Genomic DNA, 20688 nt, shown 5'->3' on the forward strand with positions numbered 1-20688 from the left:
AAAAAAAAAAAATTTTTTTTTGAAGTACGGAGCAGTATTTAACAGTAGATGATATCACATAATAAGATTTGAGTAATTTTAGACTCCTGGAGACCTCATCCATCAAGCTGCCTCCCCCATTTGGCCATTCCATGGCTGAAACAGTGTTGGGCCAGCCAATGCGATGAAAGGAACCCTCTTTCTCACGATTCCTGCGATCCTCCATCAGGGATGACTTTACCTTAGGCAGGCAAAACAACTTGGCAGGTGGGCCGTGGCACCAAGTGCCACATTTGAGTACCGAGAAGAGAAACAGAATAGGTGAGGGTTAGTATCCAATTCTAACTATCATGTTACTTATGTTTTAGTGCTAATGACTAACAGCAGAGATGCAGTCTGTATAGTTAATCAGCAGCTCTAGTCAGGATATGCTAAACTGAAGTAGTGAGTCTTCAGCCAGGATTTAAAAGCTGAGACCAAAGGGGCATCTCTTATAGTAGCAGGCAGACCATTCCACAGTTTAGGGGCCCTGTAACTAAAAGCTCGACCTCCCATTGTTATTTTATTAATCCTTGGAACCATAAGCAGACCAGCATCTTGAGATTCTAATGTGCACTCTGGTTTGTAAGTCATGATAAGTTCAGACAAGTAAGCCAGACCTCGGCCATTTAATGCTTTATATGTTAAAAGAAGGATTTTGAAATCTGCCCTAAACTTAACCGGGAGCCAGTATAAGGATTTAAGAACTGGAGTTATGTGTTCGTATTTTCTTGTTCTTGTAATAATTCTTGCAGACGCATTTTGGATTAACTGGAGGCTGTATAAAGAACAGTTTGAACATCTAGTGAATACCGCATTACAGTAGTCAATCCTACTAGAGATAAATGCATGAATTAATTTCTCAGAATCCTGTTTATTTAGAAAGCACCTTAATTTCCTAACATTTGTAAGATGGAAGAAACATGTTTTGGACAACTTTGTAATATGCGCTTTAAATGACATGCTAGAGTCAAAGATAACTCCTAGATTGCGGGCTGATTCAGTAAAATTAACTGGGATTCCAACTAAGCTAAATGATGACAAAATATTGTTATGATCTGCGTCATTCCCTCCAACAATTAACATCTCTATTTTATCTGTGTTTAAAGACAAGTAGTTCTCATTCATCCACTCCTTTAATTCACTAACACAACTAATTAAAGACAACATCGGAAAAACTTCATCTGATTTAAATGAAAGGTATAACTGGGTGTCATCTGCATACAAGTGAAAATTAACATTATGTTTCCTAATGATAGATCCCAGTGGAAGCATGTAAAGTGAAAACAATAAAGGTCCCAGTACTGAGCTCTGTGGAACATCATATCTCAATTTTGTATTCGCTGTATTTTTCAATCAAAAAATTAATGATATTAGAAATAACATAGTATATCTCCCCAACACTAAGGATCCTCCTAAACCTCAGTATTCTGTTATAAACAAATTTAACTCTTTCACTAGGATAGATTTACCTGATTTACATAAAATAATTTCTCAAATGAAACCCTCCACCTGCGTCCTTGACCCAATACCAACAAATTTTTTCAAAGAAGTATCGGGCGTGCTAATTGATAATGTTCTTGACATAGTAAATTCATCATTAGATACGGGGGTCTTCCCAGACTGTCTTAAGACTGCTGTAGTTAAACCCCTACTTAAGAAAAATAATCTTGACCCCTCTGCTCTTGAAAATTTTAGACCCATCTCTAACCTGCCTTTCTTAAGTAAAATTCTAGAGAAGGCAGTCATTATGCAGTTAAATGAGCACCTTAATAAACATGCTATTCTTGATAAATTTCAGTCAGGTTTTAGAACAAATCACAGCACAGAAACTGCACTCGTTAAAGTAGTAAATGATTTGTGGGTAAATTCAGACAGAGGCCATTTATCTGTTCTCATCCTCTTAGATCTGAGTGCCGCATTTGACACCATTGATCATAATATTCTTAAAAATCACCTTAGTCAGTGGGTGGGCCTGTCTGGCAGTGTCTTAAATTGGTTTGAATCCTACCTGGCAGGGAGAAAATTCTTTGTTAGTTGTGGTAATTACAACTCAAAGACACATGATATCCTATATGGTGTTCCACAAGGCTCTATCCTGGGACCGCTGCTCTTCTTAATCTACATGCTTCCATTAGGTCATATTATCTCAGGGCACAACGTGAGCTACCACAGCTATGCTGATGAAACACAACTGTATTTATGAATTGCACCTGATGACCCCAAATCTCTTGATTCACTAACACAATGTCTGACTTGTATTTCAGAATGGATGAATAGTAACTTTCTCAAGTTAAATAAAGAGAAAACTGAAATCTTAGTGATTGGCAATAATGGATACAATGAGGCTATTAGAAATAAACTGGAAGCACTAGGATTAAAAGTCAAAATGGAGGTAAAAAGCTTAGGGTTAACTGTTGACTGTAATCTAAATTTTAAATCACATATTAATCAGATCACTAGGACAGCATTTTTTCACTTAAGAAACATAGCAAAAGTTAGACCTCTTATATCACTGAAAGATGCTGAGAAATTAGTTCATGTGTTTGTTTTCAGTCATCTAGATTACTGTAATGCACTCCTCTCAGGACTACCCAAAAAAGACATAAATCGTTTGCAACTAGTGCAGAACGCAGCTGCTAGAATCCTAACTAGGAAAGAAAATCCGAGCACATCTCTCCAGTTTTGATGTCACTACACTGGTTACCTGTGTTATTCAGGATTGACTTTAAAATTTTGCTTATGGTTTATAAAGCCTTAAATAATCTCGCCCCATCCTATATATTGGAATGTCTGACACCTTATATTCCAAATCGCAACCTCAGATCCTCAACTGAGTGTCTACTTAGAATTCCAAGAGCAAAACTTAAAAGAAGTGGTGAGGCGGCCTTCTGCTGTTATGCACCTAAAATCTGGAATAGCCTGCCAGTAGGAATTTGCCAGGCTAATACGGTGGAGCACTTTAACAAACTGCTGAAAACACATTACTTTAACATGGCCTTTTCATAACTTCACTGTAATTTAATCCTGATACTCTGTATATTCAATTCATTATAATAACTATTCATGGTGGCTCTAAAATCTGTACTAACCCCTACTCTATCTTCTGTTTCCTTTTCCGGTGTCCTTTTGGTGGTGGCTTGCGCCACCACCATCTACTCTAAGTACCATAATGTTCCAAAAATGATGGATGGATTAAAAGACAGAAGTCTGTATGACCATCAGCATCAAGTGACTCCGTGAGAACCCTAACTACAAAGAGGACTATTTCATTTATGTTAGGTAGAATGCCCAGAGGGGACTGGGTGGTCTCGTGGCTTGGAACCCCTACAGATTTTATTTTTTTCTCCAGCTTTCTGGAGTTTTTTTTTTTTTTTTTTCTGTCCACCCTGGCCATCGGACCTTACTCCTTTTCTATGTTAACTAATGTTGCCTTATTTTAATTTCTTATTTTGTCTTTTATTTTTCTTTTCTTCATTATGTAAAGCACTTTGAGCTACTTTTTATATGAAAATGTGCTATATAAATAAATGTTGTTGTTGTTGTTTTGTGTATAATGATGGAGTACTGTCAGCGCATTTCTGTACATATTGGAATCGATTTGATAAATAAGAACTAAACCAAGCGAGCACGGTGCCTGTAAGCCCAACATCATTTTCTAGCTTGTGTAGTAAAATAGAATGGTCGATTGTGTCAAATACTGCACTTAAGTCCAACAACATAATTACAGTGGAGTGCCATTTCTGTACTATGACCAGTGCGAAAACCAGACTGGAATTTCTCAAATAAATTGTAATGCATAAGGTGTGACTGAAACTGATTGGCGACTACTTTTCTAGTATTTTAGAGAGAAACGGTAGATATGAAATAGGCCTATAATTATTTAGTATGTCTGGGTCTAGGTCTGACTTTTTAAGTAATAGTTTAATGACTGACACTTTTAGTGTATCAGGTACTGTGCCATGTGTGGACACTTTTTGTGACTGAAGACAGAGAAGAAAATTAAAATTAGTCAAAACCTTTTATTAATACATACCAGGCAAGGGTAAAATGACAGAGAAACACAGTCCTAGGACACCGCGCTTCATCTGCCTCGAGCGCAGATGTCCTTGTTCTTTTATACCTTTCTAATCTCCTGATCGTTGACCACGTAAGCAAAAAATAGCGTCCTGACTCATTGTACTTTTCCAATTTTGTAAAGTCATTACCCTAAAGGTATATTTTCTTGTCACACACATCATCAAAAGAAAACTTCCAGAAAGTATACATGCTTTTTGTCACGTACGCAAAACACAAACAAGTTTCATCATTCTGTCCTATTTTCTGTACACACATACATTTTGTTCAATTACATCTTTTTATGTTTTCACACTCCTCCCTTTTTGAACAAAATGATGTGGGCAATATAATTCTATCTTGAAATGGTTGATGAAGGGGAAGGGGGAGAGAAAGTGGAAGAAGCTATACGAGACATGCGCTCCTCATGTAACATATATGCCCTTTCCATAGAGGCGGTAAAGTACTTAGATATTATATAGCGAAACAAAGGGATAATACAACAACCAAACAGGAGGAGGAGACAAAATGTCACAACCAAAGAAATGAAAACAGATCTTATCCATTGTCCCCAGGATCCGAAGGAGGATGCAAACCACTGATCCCAGGGATTTGTAATGCCAGAATTAGTGGAAAGTTCTTTAGAGAGAGCAGTGAGGCCTGCCAATGCACGAGTTATTGATCCATCTGGCGCGGTATTATTTGGAATATATGTACAACAAGCATCACCAAACATAGCACAGACACCTCCCTTTTCCGCAAGTAACATGTCCAAGGCTAGACGATTTTGCCAAGTCATCAGAGAAGTACGATCAAGCTGTTCATGTATGCCTTCAATAGCGTCTGTGGTGAAGTTAAGGAAACGTTGTTGGTTATAATAAAGATAATTAATCCAGTCTACATTCTTATTAATAGTAATTTGGGGTATGATAGATTCAAAACCGGCAGCAACTTGATCCCTAGCTTTAAATCTGTCTGGGACACCCCTAGGGACTCCAATAGCATCTATGTATACTCCAGGGCCATGTAAGGAGATATCAGTAGGCATATGGAAAAGAGAGCGGGTATGTCGGAAATAAAAAGGAGGTGTGGAATAATATGGGGAGTGAGAGGGAGGTAGGGATAGAAGTCTAAAAGGCATAACTAATTGGATTGGAGCACAGGTACCAGACCAGTTAGGGGGAAGGGTGACAAATAATTTGGACCTACTGCACATCCACCAAATATCTGATCTAGGAGTGGTTTGGGAGAGAAGAAAGGAAGACAGAACGGTGTTCAGAGAAAAGTTAACCTGAAAAGTTTGAGAACAGAAAGAAAATGGTAATTCTCCTACCCATGTCGTTCCATAAGATTTGAAACATGTATAATTTCCTTCGTGAGTTTGAAACATAGGGGTATCCATGTGACGGGTGGGGGAAAAAGAATAGATAGATTAGAACACTTTGAACCAGAGAGGGGTTTCTTGGAAGTAGTGAATAAGTACAGAAGGCAGGGCAACCCCACGGGGTCAGAAATGTTAGATAATGGGAAAGGGACTGTAGCTAAATGAGGACGGGCTGCAGCACACGCATAACAATGAGAACGATTAACTTGCTTAGCTGAATAGAGAACCCACTGCAACCATCTATTCTGATTCCCATAACCAGTTTCTACTGAAAAAGTGGATGAAAAGGTGGAAATATTCATAATCTTAACAGGAGAAAAATCTGAACCAAAGGTTGGGGAGATGGGTGTGTGTGCCAGAGAATGAGGGGTGTTAGTAACAGGATTGTCAATCTTAATTAGAAATCTCCCTAAAGGGTCTGTTCCAGATACATATGCCCCTAATACATAAATACCTGAGTCATGTAAAGAGGGGTTCTTCAAAGTAATGATCAAGGGGTTACAATGGTTGTTAGCACATTCATGAGAGGCATGTCCTTTTATGATAGAAAACCGATTTTTCAAACCGTATTTTTGGGCCTCAAAAGGTTGATAACCCCAGTCCTCAGTTCCAGTGTTAGCAAAAACCCATTGCCAGTTGTCGCAGTCACTTCCCCTCATACACACGTATTTGTCAGATCCGGTCCACTGGGCTTGTCGACCAGTCCCACAGTTGATAATAGAGCAGAAATCAAACTGCACTGATGTGGTGATTCCTAACGGGAAAGTCAAGGTGACCAGGGCAGTAGACAAGGGAAAAGAAAAACATATTAGCACAGCAATCAAGGGTGCCATCTCTTGCAATGTGAGGCGTGAATCCAGGCAGGCAGTCCTTCAACTTTCACGGCGTGTGGTGTGGATAGAAGAATTTGGAATGGTCCTCTCCACCTAGGCTGATGCCAGTGTTTCCTCCGAGTATCTCGAACCAGGATCCAGGTGCCCAAAGGAATTGGTAAATCCGTGGAAAGGGGGCTGGTCCTCCAGGCTTGATTAACCTGCTGGTGGATTTCCTTCAACGAGGTTCGCAAACCTGCAAGACTAGAGAGAAGATCATTGTCCACAGTATGCAAATTCACATTACAACCATGCCAACGGGCATGGGACGTCCGGTCAGAATCTCAAACGGCGATAGTCCCAGTTGTCGGTGTGTCCGTCCCCTTAGTCCCATTAAAGCTAAGGGTAGTGCATCCGGCCATGATAAATTAGTTTGTTCACAAATTTTTGCGAGTTTAGCTTTTAAAGTGCCATTGCATCGTTCTACGATGCCTCCGCTTTGGGGATGGTATTCACAATAGCCAGGTGGTTAATTATTTATAATGGAGTTCACAAAATGAGTGCCATTATCTGTTTGTAACTTTTGAGGGATACCCCATCTTGGAATAATCTCTTTAATTAGTGCTTTAGCTACTGTTTTGGCATCGCTGTGTTTTGAAGGGAAAGCCTCTATTCATCGGGAGAACACATCGACAATCACAAGACAATATCGGTACCCTTTAGACGGGGTTAGTTCAATGAAATCCATTTGGAGGTGTTCAAACGGACCCATTGGATTAGGGGTAACGGCGGGACTTACCTGGGTACCTTTTCCCACATTAAACTTTTGACATATTGCACAGCATCTGCAAAATTGCTCTGCATATGTAAAGAAACCTACAGCTTCCCAATGTTTTTCAACATCTCTTTTACAATTGCATTTCATTCATAGAATAAAGTTTTCTTTCAATTGTACTTTATTCACAGAAATCTCTCACGCGAGGTTGTGCTTAAAGGTTATCTATGCAACATACTTAAACGCGTCTTTTCCTTCATGCTTTCTGACTTAACAAGGAAAACATACGTGCTTGAACCTTTATTCGTATCAAGTGTGCTGACCACTGCGTCACCATGCTCTTCCTTTATAGTACCTAAAATACACAACTTCCATTCATATCACAATTATTAAAAGAGTATTTTTCCTTCAAACTTGATCAGGGTTTAAAAGGAAAAATATTTTGTATATTTACAAGCCTTAAACGAAAGTGGAGACATTCATTTGCGTTAAACCAATTACACAAATCGATAATTATCTTTTTCAGTTTTTAGTTAGAGCTCTCCAGTACTGGTCTTAAATCCCCTTAGTTTCCATAGTGCTCCATGATCATGGCAGACTCCAAAAGCATACCTGGAATCTGTATAAATTGTTACGATCTTCCCTTCGGACAGCTGACATGTTTGAGTGAGTGCTACGAGTTCAGCTGTTTGTGCACTTAGCTTGATGAAATTCGATTTGCTTCCAGCAGGCGGTCCCCTTGGACCACTGCGTAACTGGTTGAGGGTGCTCCATTTTTCAATTGTAACATTTGACAAAGTACAGAGTACATTCTGATACTCATAGGGATCCCTTTAATACACTCTATAACACACAAAATCACCCAAACCATTTTCAACACACTTCACCCCAGTATTATTCTATATTTACACTATATTTGGAAACAATGCAGCAAAGGAAACAGAAACAAATGGACTCTGAAGAAAATTAACTCAATGCACAACTTTAAATACACACGTCACAAGAAAAAAGAAAAGGACAGAAGAAATTTCATGAGAACTACATCCGTGCTTGCTAAAACAGCTTCTGTTGTTGCAGCCACAGCACGAAGACACGGAGGAAGTGCTGCGGCCACTGGATCCAGTTTTTTAGAAAAAATAAGTCACCGGTCTTTGTTTATCTCCATGTTGTTGCGTCAGTACTGCATTCATAAATCCCTGCTTTTCGTCCACGAACAAAGTGAATGGACGAGAAATGATCAGGCAAACCTAGCGCGGGCGCAGATAAAAGAGTAGTTTTGAGGTTACAGAGAGCCTTCTCAGCCAGTTGTTGCAACGGCTGTGCTCTTTCAGTAAAATTTAGAAGCCACTGTCTGCAGTAGCCCAGAATACCTAAAACAGACATAACCTGTTGTTTTGTTTAGCTGCAGCTTAACCTTAGAAACTTTATGGCCATTTTCCCACAGAAACAGCAACAATTTCTGGGTGTCTATTGTACAATTTTCTTCCATAGCGCTACATATCATTTCCATCTACATACTGTATCAATGTACTACTTCCGGCCAGACGCCTTCTAAATTTTGGGCAAGAGCTTAACCAGAAACACAAAGGGCTTCTCTGTATCCCTGAGGCATGACGGTCCATGTCCATCGGCGGTACCGCGTTTGACGAGATCGGGATGTACGGCGGAGATGCCAGCCTCTGCTTCGGGAGACAAAGGATATTGGGCACGGTGCGGGCGGAAGGAGGATTTCGGGTGGATCACCAGAGGCTCACAGTGGGCTATCCTTTGAAACACTACTTTAGTTATTAAATGGTCAGGAGTATCAAAAATACCTGGAGTAACTTGTAACCAGTCTGTTCTTTCAAGGCATTTTTCCACCCATGGTCCTATTTCCCCCCATTTAACAGTGTGTGAATTAGCTAAGGAAATATGAGGCACTATTTTGCCAAGATAATATATGTGCTGTGAGCATGTAAAATGAACAGAAGCAGCTGCCTTTGTGGATGAAAATAAAAACACAGTAGATGTGAAGGGTTTCGGGGCAAGTACCAGAAGTAAGGAAAGATTCTAGCCAGGTGGTGTCTACTTCTATAGGAATTATTGGGCAGTACAGTGTCAGGGGTCTGTAAATTGGGAAAAAGACAAAGGGAAAAAGAGTGTAGGGCTTTGAGGAGAATGGTGTGTAGGGAAATATCTAAAGTCCATGCTGCAAAAGAGGGTTTGGGGTAAGGGGTAATTTTGACACAACAACTTTCGGGGTTGAACAAAGTATGTCCGCCAGGACGTGACTGGACTTGAAGAGGTTTTGATACTTGAAGAAGGTGAGGTTGTCCAGAAGCAGTAAGCACAGTAACAGTTTCGTTCGAAGCAGGGACCTTTGCCAGCGAGCGAGTGGCACCAGTGTCGATTAAGAAAACAGTCTCAGTGCCATCAACGAACAATGTCAGTAAAGGATCAGTCTCTGAATTATGGGTGAGCAAAGGTAGTTGAAAAGAGTGGCTGGAGGTCCCAGCGTTTTCCTATGGCCAGTATTGTTAGTCAGGGGTGTCAGAGAAAACAGGTGGAATAAGGGGAGGTGGGGGCTGTTGCTGTCTGTAAGGGCACTCCCGACGAAAATGTCCAGTTTCACCACAAGCGTAGCAAGAGAAGGAATTAGCATTGGAATTTAAGGGAGAGGGAATAAAAGGATTCTTAGTGTGGTCAACAGGAGGAGCTCTAAAACCACCTCGTCCTCTTCCTCGTCCTCGTCCCCTTCCTCTAAAGCCATATCCTCGACCTTGGTCAGGAGTATTCCTGGTATAATAGTTCATCTGTGCTGCCAATAATTTGGCATGAGAGTCCGATTTGGCATGTTCAGCATGTCGTTTGACTTCATCAAACGTGGCACTTTCCCACTCAATACAGGAAGTGCGGACCTTGTTTTGTATATCAAAGCGCAAACCGGAAACAAAAGGTGGAACTGCAGCTCGGGTGCGGTCATCAGCATTTCCCAAGCCCGAGTGATTAGCCATAAGGTCTTGAATCCTATGTGCCCATTCATCAACCGTTTCGTGTCTCTTTTGTTTTGCAGCAGAAATAAGGGACCAGTCTGTTCCTTTTTTATATTTTTCTGCAATATTTTGTCTCAACGCCTCCCATTGTGGGTTAAAATCGCCTTCTCCACCTATCCCCTGTCCTCGAGTTAAAGCTGGGTTCCATACCCATGGAACGTCATTGCGGACACCCCTGCTAACAGTGGCCCATGTGGTCCCAAGCTTTCGACGAAGTACCTGGGTCCATTCAGCAGCATTAGGCTTATGCATGCTATCTAACTGATCAAGTTGTTCAACAAATTTTAGTCCTCCTACTTCCTTTGGATCTGGAAGTGCATTCACGACATCTCTTAGTTCTTGGATGTCCCAATTCCGATGTATCATAACTGTTGTGGGATTTTGGGGTCCAGCTGGATGGGCAGGGTTATAATGGGGATTGGGAACTTCTATTAAAAGGCAAGTAAGTGAAGGTAAAGGATCAGAAGAGAAAAAAGTTGGAGCTGGTTTGTGAGTGGAGGTTTGACTTCGAGTGCATTTGGAGACGGGGGTTTGTCTAGTACAGGGTGGGTCATCACGATGGGTTGAGGGGTCATAGTGATCTGTGCCTGGGGAATCATCAGGGGAAACTTCTGCTAGTTGTAGTGCAGGGGGGGGGCAGTCGGAATGGGGGATAGAGGAGGGGATAATAGAGGTGCCTGAGGTTGGTTCTGAGGAGGGGAAAAAAATAATAGGATAAATCTAAACCTGTCTTCTTTTCTATAAATTTTTTAGGAGACCCATTTTTACGGGGCGTCTGTTGATCCTCCGAAAATAATTCTTCCAGCACTAATGATTTGATCCCCCTGTGCGGCGATTAACAGGCTTACTGTTATAAGTTCCCATTATGTTCCCTTGCCCTCCCGGGTTCTGTATTTAATTTTCCAACTATATACTGATTCGCCTAATCCCTTGTACGTATGAATCAGCGAGGCATTAAGTGTGCCACTCACTAAACCTAACTGTTCCCTTCTTAGTTTCAAGGGGAGACACCTAACTATCGGTACTGATCCAGTTCCCAGGAGAACACGGTTTTGTTGCTTATTCCGTATGTAGATTTATTTATTTTTCCATAGCGCTACATATCTTCCATAGCTACATATCTTCCATAGCGCTACGTGTCATTCCGTTCCTAACAGCAATCCTGCAATCTGTGCTCTTTTCGGTTTATATTTCCATACCACCCCGTTACTCGTCCCGTTAGCCTGTCCGCTCACATCCCCGGATTCCAGCTCAGGTGACTTCGTGTCCGATTCGGTTCAGCAGAATACTACATCAATACGTCCAGCCGAGTCTAGGATATGGGTGAGGCCAGTATCCTTTCGTCAGACCTTTCGTATGCGTCAAACTGCTTGGGTCAAGTCTCCATCACCTTAAGCAACCCGTTGAGATATGAGTATGACTAGACGGTCAACAGGAAACTCGCCCTCCCGTTATTTAGAAAATAAAAAATGTTCGGAAATCCCCCGGTGCTTACCCCAGTCTGGAAGTGTGCAAGCTCTGTCTGGAAATCCGTTCAGTCACTGTGGATGTAGCAAAGAGGAGACCAGGGACTCCTCACGCAAGAACTGTTTCAGGACAGGGCAGTCCTAACTTTTGCCGGAGCTGCATGCTCTGCTGCCGGAGCGCTCAAGTTGACGGCAGTCCGCTGGTAAGACGGATCACTGAAATGGTCTCGCTGGAGGAGTCGACCGGCCGTCTCTTGCCCCACGTCCGGGCGCCAAAAACTGTGGACACTTTTTGTGACTGAAGACAGAGAAGAAAATTAAAATTAGTCAAAACCTTTTATTAATACATACCAGGCAAGGGTAAAATGACAGAGAAACACAGTCCTAGGACACCGCGCTTCATCTGCCTCGAGCGCAGATGTCCTTGTTCTTTTATACCTTTCTAATCTCCTGATCGTTGACCACGTAAGCAAAAAATAGCGTCCTGACTCATTGTACTTTTCCAATTTTGTAAAGTCATTACCCTAAAGGTATATTTTCTTGTCACACACATCATCAAAAGAAAACTTCCAGAAAGTATACATGCTTTTTGTCACGTACGCAAAACACAAACAAGTTTCATCATTCTGTCCTATTTTCTGTACACACATACATTTTGTTCAATTACATCTTTTTATGTTTTCACACATGCAATAATGAACTACTGATAATGTTTAGAATAGGCGCTGCAAGAACATTCATTGCACTTTTTACTAGTTTTGTTGGCACTGGATCTAGGGAACAAGTAGTGGGCTTCATTTTAGAAATGAAAGTTAAGACTTCTTGCTCAGTTACAGGATTAAAATTACTAAAGTGCTGAATGCAATGTGAGACAGGGTCTGCTAAGCTAGTATTTGGTTTGTAGTGTGATGCAGAGATCTGGGATCTTATATTTTTAATTTTCGCATTGAAGAAGTTCATAAAGTCTGTACTGCTAATATCTGTTGGTATTTTGCACTGTTGATCTGAATTTCCATTTGTTAATTTAGCCACTGTTCTAAACAGTACCCGAGGATTTTTATTATTGTTATCTATTAATTTAGAATAGTATTCTGAGCGAGCTTTAAAGAGGGCTTTTTTATATTTATTAACACTCTCTGTCCATGTAATTTGAAAGACATATAGCTTTGTTGTTCTCCATCTGTGCTCCAGTTTTCGACACTCTAATTTAAGAGCTCGAGTGTTTTCATTAAACCAGGGAGAGTTTCTATGTGCTTTGATCACTTTTGTTTTAACAAGAGCCAATGTGTCCAGAGCATCTCTCAAGGTCACATTATAATGTGATGTTAGCTGATCTAAATTGTTTTCCACAATTACACTCGACTTACTCAAAGTATCTATAAATTTTGAAGCAGAATTACAATCTAGATGTCGCACTGTCTTTGTTTTAATCTGGGAGTGTGTTGACAAGGGCAGGACTAAATCAAATGTAATTAAGTAGTGATCAGAAATAACTTCATTTAATGGAGTGATATTTAAATTTTGAATTTCAACTTTGTAAGTTATAATTAAATCTAATGTGTGGTTATGATTATGAGTTGGACCTTTGACAATCTGACAAAATCCTACTGAATTTAATAAATATGTAAAACATTTGCTAAAAGTGTCAGTTTCCACATCAATGTGTACATTAAAATCCCCCATCAGTACTACGTGATCATAATTTATAGCCAAATCAGATAGAAGGTTGCTAAATTCAGTCATGAACAATGAATACGGCCCTGGTGGTCTGTAGACTAGCACCATAATTGTGTGGAATCTGTTTTAATATTTAAAATGAATGCCTCAAAAGATGTAAAGTTGTCTAAATTTTTAGAAGTGATTTGCATTTTGTTACAATGAATTATTCCAAGGCCTCCACTAAATCTATATATCTATATACTAACCCCTGGGTCACATCATCCGCAAGCATGGAGTTTCATTCCATTGCTATGCCGATGATACGCAGCTCTGTGTGAGACTGGATTCAACTTCTCTTACACCTCCATCAACTTTTAAGCTCTTATAATTGGCACCCCCCATCAACTTTGTTCCTCTGTAAATTGTATTTCCTTTTCTGACCATACCATTACCCTCTACCCTTCTGTTACAAATCTGGGTGTCAAGTTAGACTCCCATCTGTCATTTGATATACATATTCATCACCTTTGTAAAATTGTATTCTTTCATCTCCAGAACATAGCCAAACTCCATCCCTACCTCTCCCTCAGTGATGCTGAAAAGCTGGTTCATGCCTTTGTCTCATCCAGACTGGACTATTGTAATGCTCTCCTCATCGGGATACCCAACAAGAGCCTTCAAAAGCTCCAACAAATTCAAAATAGTGCTGCAAGAATCCTGATGAGGGTGCAGAAATATGAACATATCTCACCAATCCTTTGGTCACTTCATTGGCTCCCTATCCATCTCCGTATTGAATACAAACTCTGTTTGTTCACTCACCAGTGTATCCATGGAAGTGCTCCACAATATCTTAAAGAACTCTTTATATTACAATCCACTACAAGAAACCTCCATTTTACAAATACCTACAACCTTCGCCCCCCTCTGACCAAACTTCATACAATAGGAGACCGAGCCTTTGCAGCCACTGCTCCACGGCTCTGGAATACCCTACCAGAGAGCTTAAGAACACAGAAGATTGTGGGCTGTTTTGAAAAACAGCTAAAGACTTTTCTATTTAGGAAAGCATATTAACAAGAATGCTATAATTATTGTTATTGTATCTTTGTTTTTATCTTCCCTTGCCTTTGTTTAATCTTTTTATGTTGCACTTTGAGATTTACTGCTAATGTAAAGTGCTCCTATAAATAAAATGCATTATTATTATTATTATTATTACTTCTGAGATTAGGTCTGATCTGCTGCAACCCCAAATTGGATAATGCAAGTTTATGAATGTTTTGTTACTAAATGAAATTCTTTGTAATGAAAAGTAGTGCTTACTAATTGGTCAAATGAAGTAAACAGGAACAGTATCAGTTTCAACCACAAGTATGAAATAGAGTTTTAATCTAAACTTTTACACGTGGACTACTTTTGTACAAGATATTTTTCATTGGCATTTTTAATAGATGTTAAAATATGTATTTTTGACATGATTAGAGGTCCTTATATAAACTTAAATATTTATTTTAGTTTATATCCTACAAGGATCATTTTACTTGGATGGAGTAGGTCGGTGAACTAATTTCAAATTCCAGGTCAGATGTAATAAAGTGTAATAGTGATGAAAGCTCTAAAATGCAATAACGTTGACAGCTCTAAGAAGCATGGCCAATGTGCTGATTTTTAAATTTAATCCTTAGAGGCTTAAATTTTTAAGTAAGGTAGATTCAGAATTTCTCTGTTATCCAACAGATTAGTGATATTTGCTTTTTCTGTTCAAAAAGTCTAAGATCAGCCAACCATTACTTGAGCAACTGAAGTGACTAAAAGTAAGTTAACCTGCAATTTTTTTGATAATGTCAGATTTCCTGCTGCATTAAGCCTGCATATATGAAATGAAAACAATATAATTTATTTAAAGCACACATTTGCCAGAAACAAAGTAATAACAAGTATAAAGGAAAAAAAGACAAGAGTAATAAGTAGAAATCTACTAAAATAATGTTTATAGTTTTGTCTGAGTAAGGAAATGTTTGATATATGATAATGGATTTATCTGTAGTAGTGAAATTCAATTGCAACAGTATTCTGAAATAATAAAGGCAAGCATTCAAGTTAACATTAAATATATTTTATAAATGTATATCTTACTATATAATTGTAAGTAAAAAAAATGAAAAATAACAAATTATAATTATTATAAGCAGAAGTAAAATCCATATCTGGAAAGGCAAAATTATGCACCCAAACCAAATTACACATATGAATTATTAATATTCTAATAGTACATACCCTCCCGGCTTCTTTCTATACCTAGAATAACACCAAGAAGATGCAAAATTCACAAATGTTGTGATCATTTTCAAACTGTTAAGCATAGTGTTTAATACACTGATGCAAAAGAGAAATGCAACAGAAAGAAAGCCATAGTGTCCATTTAGGCTTTGCTGTTATAATCCCAGAACCATGTCTCTGTCTGTCAGGTGAGATGGTTATTTACAGATATGCCTCATTAACTTATTATATTATGGGGATCAGTAAAGCCAATTACACTATACTGTATGTACCACTGGGCTGTCATCATACTAAAACATATAGAGGGATTTTTCCTTGTATCTATGATATGAAATCAGTATTGCCAATATTGTGTGGTAATGAGGACCCTCAATGTTTCATATAACCAATATCTTATGTATTTTACGGTAATTGCATATTTAAATAGTATTCTGCTTTGCCTAATTAGGTAGGTCAATGTTTGATAAATAATGACAGTCTTAATAATATTATCACGTCATTGAATTTAATATTCAGATTAATTCTGATGTAAAACAATAGACCAGTTCTGGTTTATATAAGAAGCTTGCTTAGTAATGAAGCCTTTTAAAAGATTTATCACTTTTCTTATTCTCATACCTTAAAAGCATATGTTGCTACAGTTTTGTATAAAATAGTGTCTTTTAACTGAAATTTTTTATGGTTTTGCTTTAGCCCTTGAAAAGTTTATATTAATGAATGTTACACTTTCAGTTTACTTTCGTTTAATCAAAATAAACGTTAGAAAACTTGCTTTTGCCTTACAGCAATTAATTAATTTGAATAGTCTGACAATAAATAAAATAAATTTAACTCATTATTTACCCAACTCTGTTACATCTGCATCTAAACTAGGTGTATATTTCTCTGAAGTTTCCATTTTATTTTTAAAATGAACTATTGTTAGAATCCATGTGAGAATGCTGGAGCTGCTTTGTTGACTTTTTGAGTCACTGCAATGTGTGTAGTTCTTTCTTTACTATGAGTTGGTATGATTTTTACTTTTTTTCTCCTACTATGGCCATGGCCATACTATTTATAGCAATGGTAATGTTGCTAGATATGTAAAATGGTGGCCATGAGGCTAGTTACAGTAATATGCTAATGCTTTGAATTTCAAAGGCTGCATAGCAACTGAGTCTTTTTAGTTAGGTATGTTAAGGGTATGTAGAGGTGCAAGTTAAAAAAAAAAAACAATGAGGCAGCATAGACCCCATGTGTGTGGGAGAAAAGTTGTGCGACTGCAGGAATCTTGATGAAGAATGTTGCTAATTAAATTTAGCGCAATCTAGAACAGCGTTTATCAACATTTTGGTCCCTCTTAGTGAATTGAGCGTGACTGTCATAGTGAAGATTTGGGGACAAGCATGATCATTGGGCCGTCTCTCTACTTGCAACCCACTACCATTTTAAACAATTGCAACTCACAATCAAAAGTGGGTCACAACCTACTGGTTAAAAAATATTGCTCTAGAGCTGTTAATGAAACTTTCCCCCATCAGGGTTTCTTGGGTCATTTGTTGCACCTGCACTCACTTGGGATAAAATAGGTCTGTCCATAATCAAGAAACAAGAGAAAAAGGAAACAAATGAAGGATGTATATAAAATCAAAAGAGAGGTTAGAGAGAGGTAAAATCAAGAGAGAGAGAACCATACAAGAGGAAAAGCACAATATGGACCAGTGGTGCTCTGGGAGTAGGGTCAGGAGCAACCGATTGCTCTGGTGTGGTCCCAAGGATGCCAAGGGTTGGTGGTTGGTCAAGGGAGCAGGGCTCTCGGGGGTCACCATGGGTCACCAGGGATGGCAAACGGGACATGAGCCAAAAAGAGTTGACTGAACTTGGCAGTGTCTCGGTTGGGTGAGTAGACTGAGCAGAGGAGATGAGTGTGAAAAAGGGCGCACTGAGGCTTATGGCTTTTAATGAACTGATCCTGACTTTGTTTTAAACCTTGATTTTAACCTTTTTAATGGGTTATTTATTTATGGATTTTAACTTTGTAAGGACACTGTCTTATTTGGAATAAAATTTACGAAGAATATTTATTAAACTGCAGTGCACTTTATTTATTTTGTGCTTAAATAAATGGCACAATACACTTTGTGCCATCTCTTGTTCATGTGTCCTCATCGCACTATTCCACGTCAGTACATGATCACTGATGTCCGAGTTCAAGAAGGAGGCATGACAGCCGCGGGCAACCCAGACATCACAGTCATGGATACCACAGAGAGAATAAAAAACAAAATGAAATGCTGAAGGAAGGCTAAGATAGCAGGAAAAAAATAAAAAGATGAAGGAGATGGGGATTTGAAAGAGCATCTTCAAAACATCTGGGAAATTCTGAAAAGTAAAAAGAAAAAAGAAAATGGGAGTTTAAGGTACAAAAAGCTACAGGACTGTGGCTGTATTTATTTAAAAAAGATTTCATGACTACAGATGTTCTTCTGTAGCCTCAGTAACTTTGTTGAGCCCTTCAAGTCAAACACTTTTAACTCCATGTTTTCTGACCAGCTCAGGTTCACAACCATTGAATTCTTTAAGAAGCTGCCAAGTATGAAAGTGCAGAATCATATGTCATAAATGAGCAATCACTATAGGAGATATGGTGAAAAATATGTACCAGGAATGTTATGCTTTGAGGAGACTCCAGGCAACCTCTTCACTCCCCGGAGGCATAATAGTTATTAGCTAGCTTGGAAGTGCCAGTGAACTGTTTGGGAAGTGCTAGAGATTGAGACCGGGAAATCTGGTTTGCCTGTTCAAAAGTAACAGAAAATGTATAATGAAAGTGTGAGAAAAATTTAAAAATCTATTCACAATAAATGCATAATTAATTACAAAAGGTGTAATGAATCTCAGGTTTTATATGTGACAACGCAGCAAAAGATTTGCATAGCAAAAAAAAAACTACACTTATACAACAGAAAACTGCTTGAATTCTGATTATATTTTTAGGACCCTCAAAACAGACACAGTGTTTACAATATATCAAAACAAAGATAGAAACAAAGAAATGTTAACACTAAACCTATATTATACTTAGTCCCAAATAAGCCTGTGTGTGTAAAAGGTGAAAATCAATCTAGATATGAATTAATCAATAACTGCTGAAGATGGTGGCTTGCATTCCCCTGGCAAAACAGCATGCTGAAGGGTAAATAACAGTAGAGCAGTTTGGTTATATTTCAGAAGAAGATTAATAATGGACAGATAAGACAATAACAATTGCCTCCACTGTTCCTTCTAGATTATAGCAGGACTGGGTGTTTGGCACTGGAGTACTGCTTTCCCAGTAGCAAATGTCCAGCAATCATCCCCATTAATTTATGTATTATAACAACTAAATAAACTGCAATACCCACAAAGCCCCCTCTGCATCCAACAATTTTGTTTTTTAAGAGATAACACCCCATCTTTTTTTGTCGGTTTTCAACAGTAAACACACACTTTAATATAGGACATATTGAAATGACATAAACCTTATATGTGGCACCACTACAAATGAAACAACGGATCTCACTACCTTCTAAACTGCTTCCCATATACTGTACTTTAATTAGTTTTAGTTGACACACGCTTCACCAGCCAAGAGTTAATTTATTTTAACCTGAATGAATAGAAAATGCAAACACATCATTTAGAGTTTGTTGTATTTTTTGACTAAATGGTTCAAGGGAGAAAATAGGGGACATAAATGATGCTGATGTTTTTCACAGCCCTCATATTTTTTGGTGGAGTGATATATTCTGAAAAATGAAGCAAAATATGTGAAAATGTTGTATATTTCAGTGCATGATGAGTGAAGTAATACTACACTAGTCCTGCTGATAAATACACAGACACACACATGTTCACAAATAGTACTTCTTCATTAAACATTTTTTTTACTTTCTCACAAATTCTTTGTTTAAGTTGTCTATACCATTAACTCCATCAAAAAGGTAAAAAAGAAAGTGCAAGGCACCTAGAATTAATAAAAAAAAGTGACTGCACATTGGCCTAGTCCAGCCTGGTAATCTCTTTCTAGCCCATTTTGTCTGATCGCTTTCTAATTGTCAGGCAGTTAAGCCTCTGCCCTGATAGCACCTATTTCACATCCTGATGGAGCCTTTTGTGGTTCTCTATTTCTCATTTCTTAAAGCTTTAAGAGGTAGATTTTTTATTGAGTCAGCATGCTCCACATTCTCAGCCTTGCAGCTTAAGTTTATTGCTTACACAGACAAATCAGTGGAGGAGTCCCAATACTTCCTAGAACTGCTATATTGCTCCAAAGTTACATTTCTGAGTGCTATCTTATGTGGCCTCAAGCCAGTAACTGCAGTTTCTTTTTCCTGTTTGTTACTGTACACTGATTTCTGATCCCACTGTTATTAATGTACATATGTGATCCAAACACAAGCTTTATTTGCTTTGTCAGAATAGCTGATAATTTATTTACACATTCATTTATTATCAATTTGTACTTAAGATGGTCATTTTCAATAAATGTATAGTAGGAACTGTTTCTACTTTTATTTAAATAATTTGATTAAATTATCATATATGCTTTGAAAAACTTTTTACATGTATATATTGTTTGGGTGACAGCTAGCAAGATGTTGGAAACTGCTTATGAACCACTTAGGCAGAAAGATATGAATTCTTCATGAAGCTGCAGTAAGATGATGACTAGAAGTGGCATGCTCACAGTGAAACAGGTAAAGGGTTGGACTAAGGACCTGAGAATAAATGCTAGGATTCAAGAGGACCGGTGCCTCATAGATACCAGCTATGCTTGATCTTCTTCTAAGAAAGAAAGACATTGGGAGAGGCCACAAGACCTCCTGACTGACAAGAAACAGGACAGAACAACTGAGTCAATTAAGGATGTTGCCAAGGATCTTTTGACTCCAGGACATGTTCCCTTGCTGAGTCCTGTGGGCCTTTTAAAATGTGCCGCTCTTTAGCTGCCTTGATAGCCTAGAACAGGGGTCCCCAACCCCCGGTCCATGGCCCACTACCAGTCCGCAGCCATCTGACAGCCGGGCCGTGAGAGAACTGCCGGCAACGGCGACTCACTCAGACTTTTCAGAACGCTTGGCGGGCGGGGCTTTGCAGCGGTGCAGAGAGAGGAGCGAGACCGAGGTGAGAGACTATTACAACAAAGTATTTTTATGGTCCCGAAAGTTTCCCCATATGACGC

The sequence above is a fragment of the Erpetoichthys calabaricus genome, chromosome 6 (genome assembly GCF_900747795.2).
Source record: "Erpetoichthys calabaricus chromosome 6, fErpCal1.3, whole genome shotgun sequence".
NCBI lineage: Eukaryota > Metazoa > Chordata > Cladistia > Polypteriformes > Polypteridae > Erpetoichthys > Erpetoichthys calabaricus.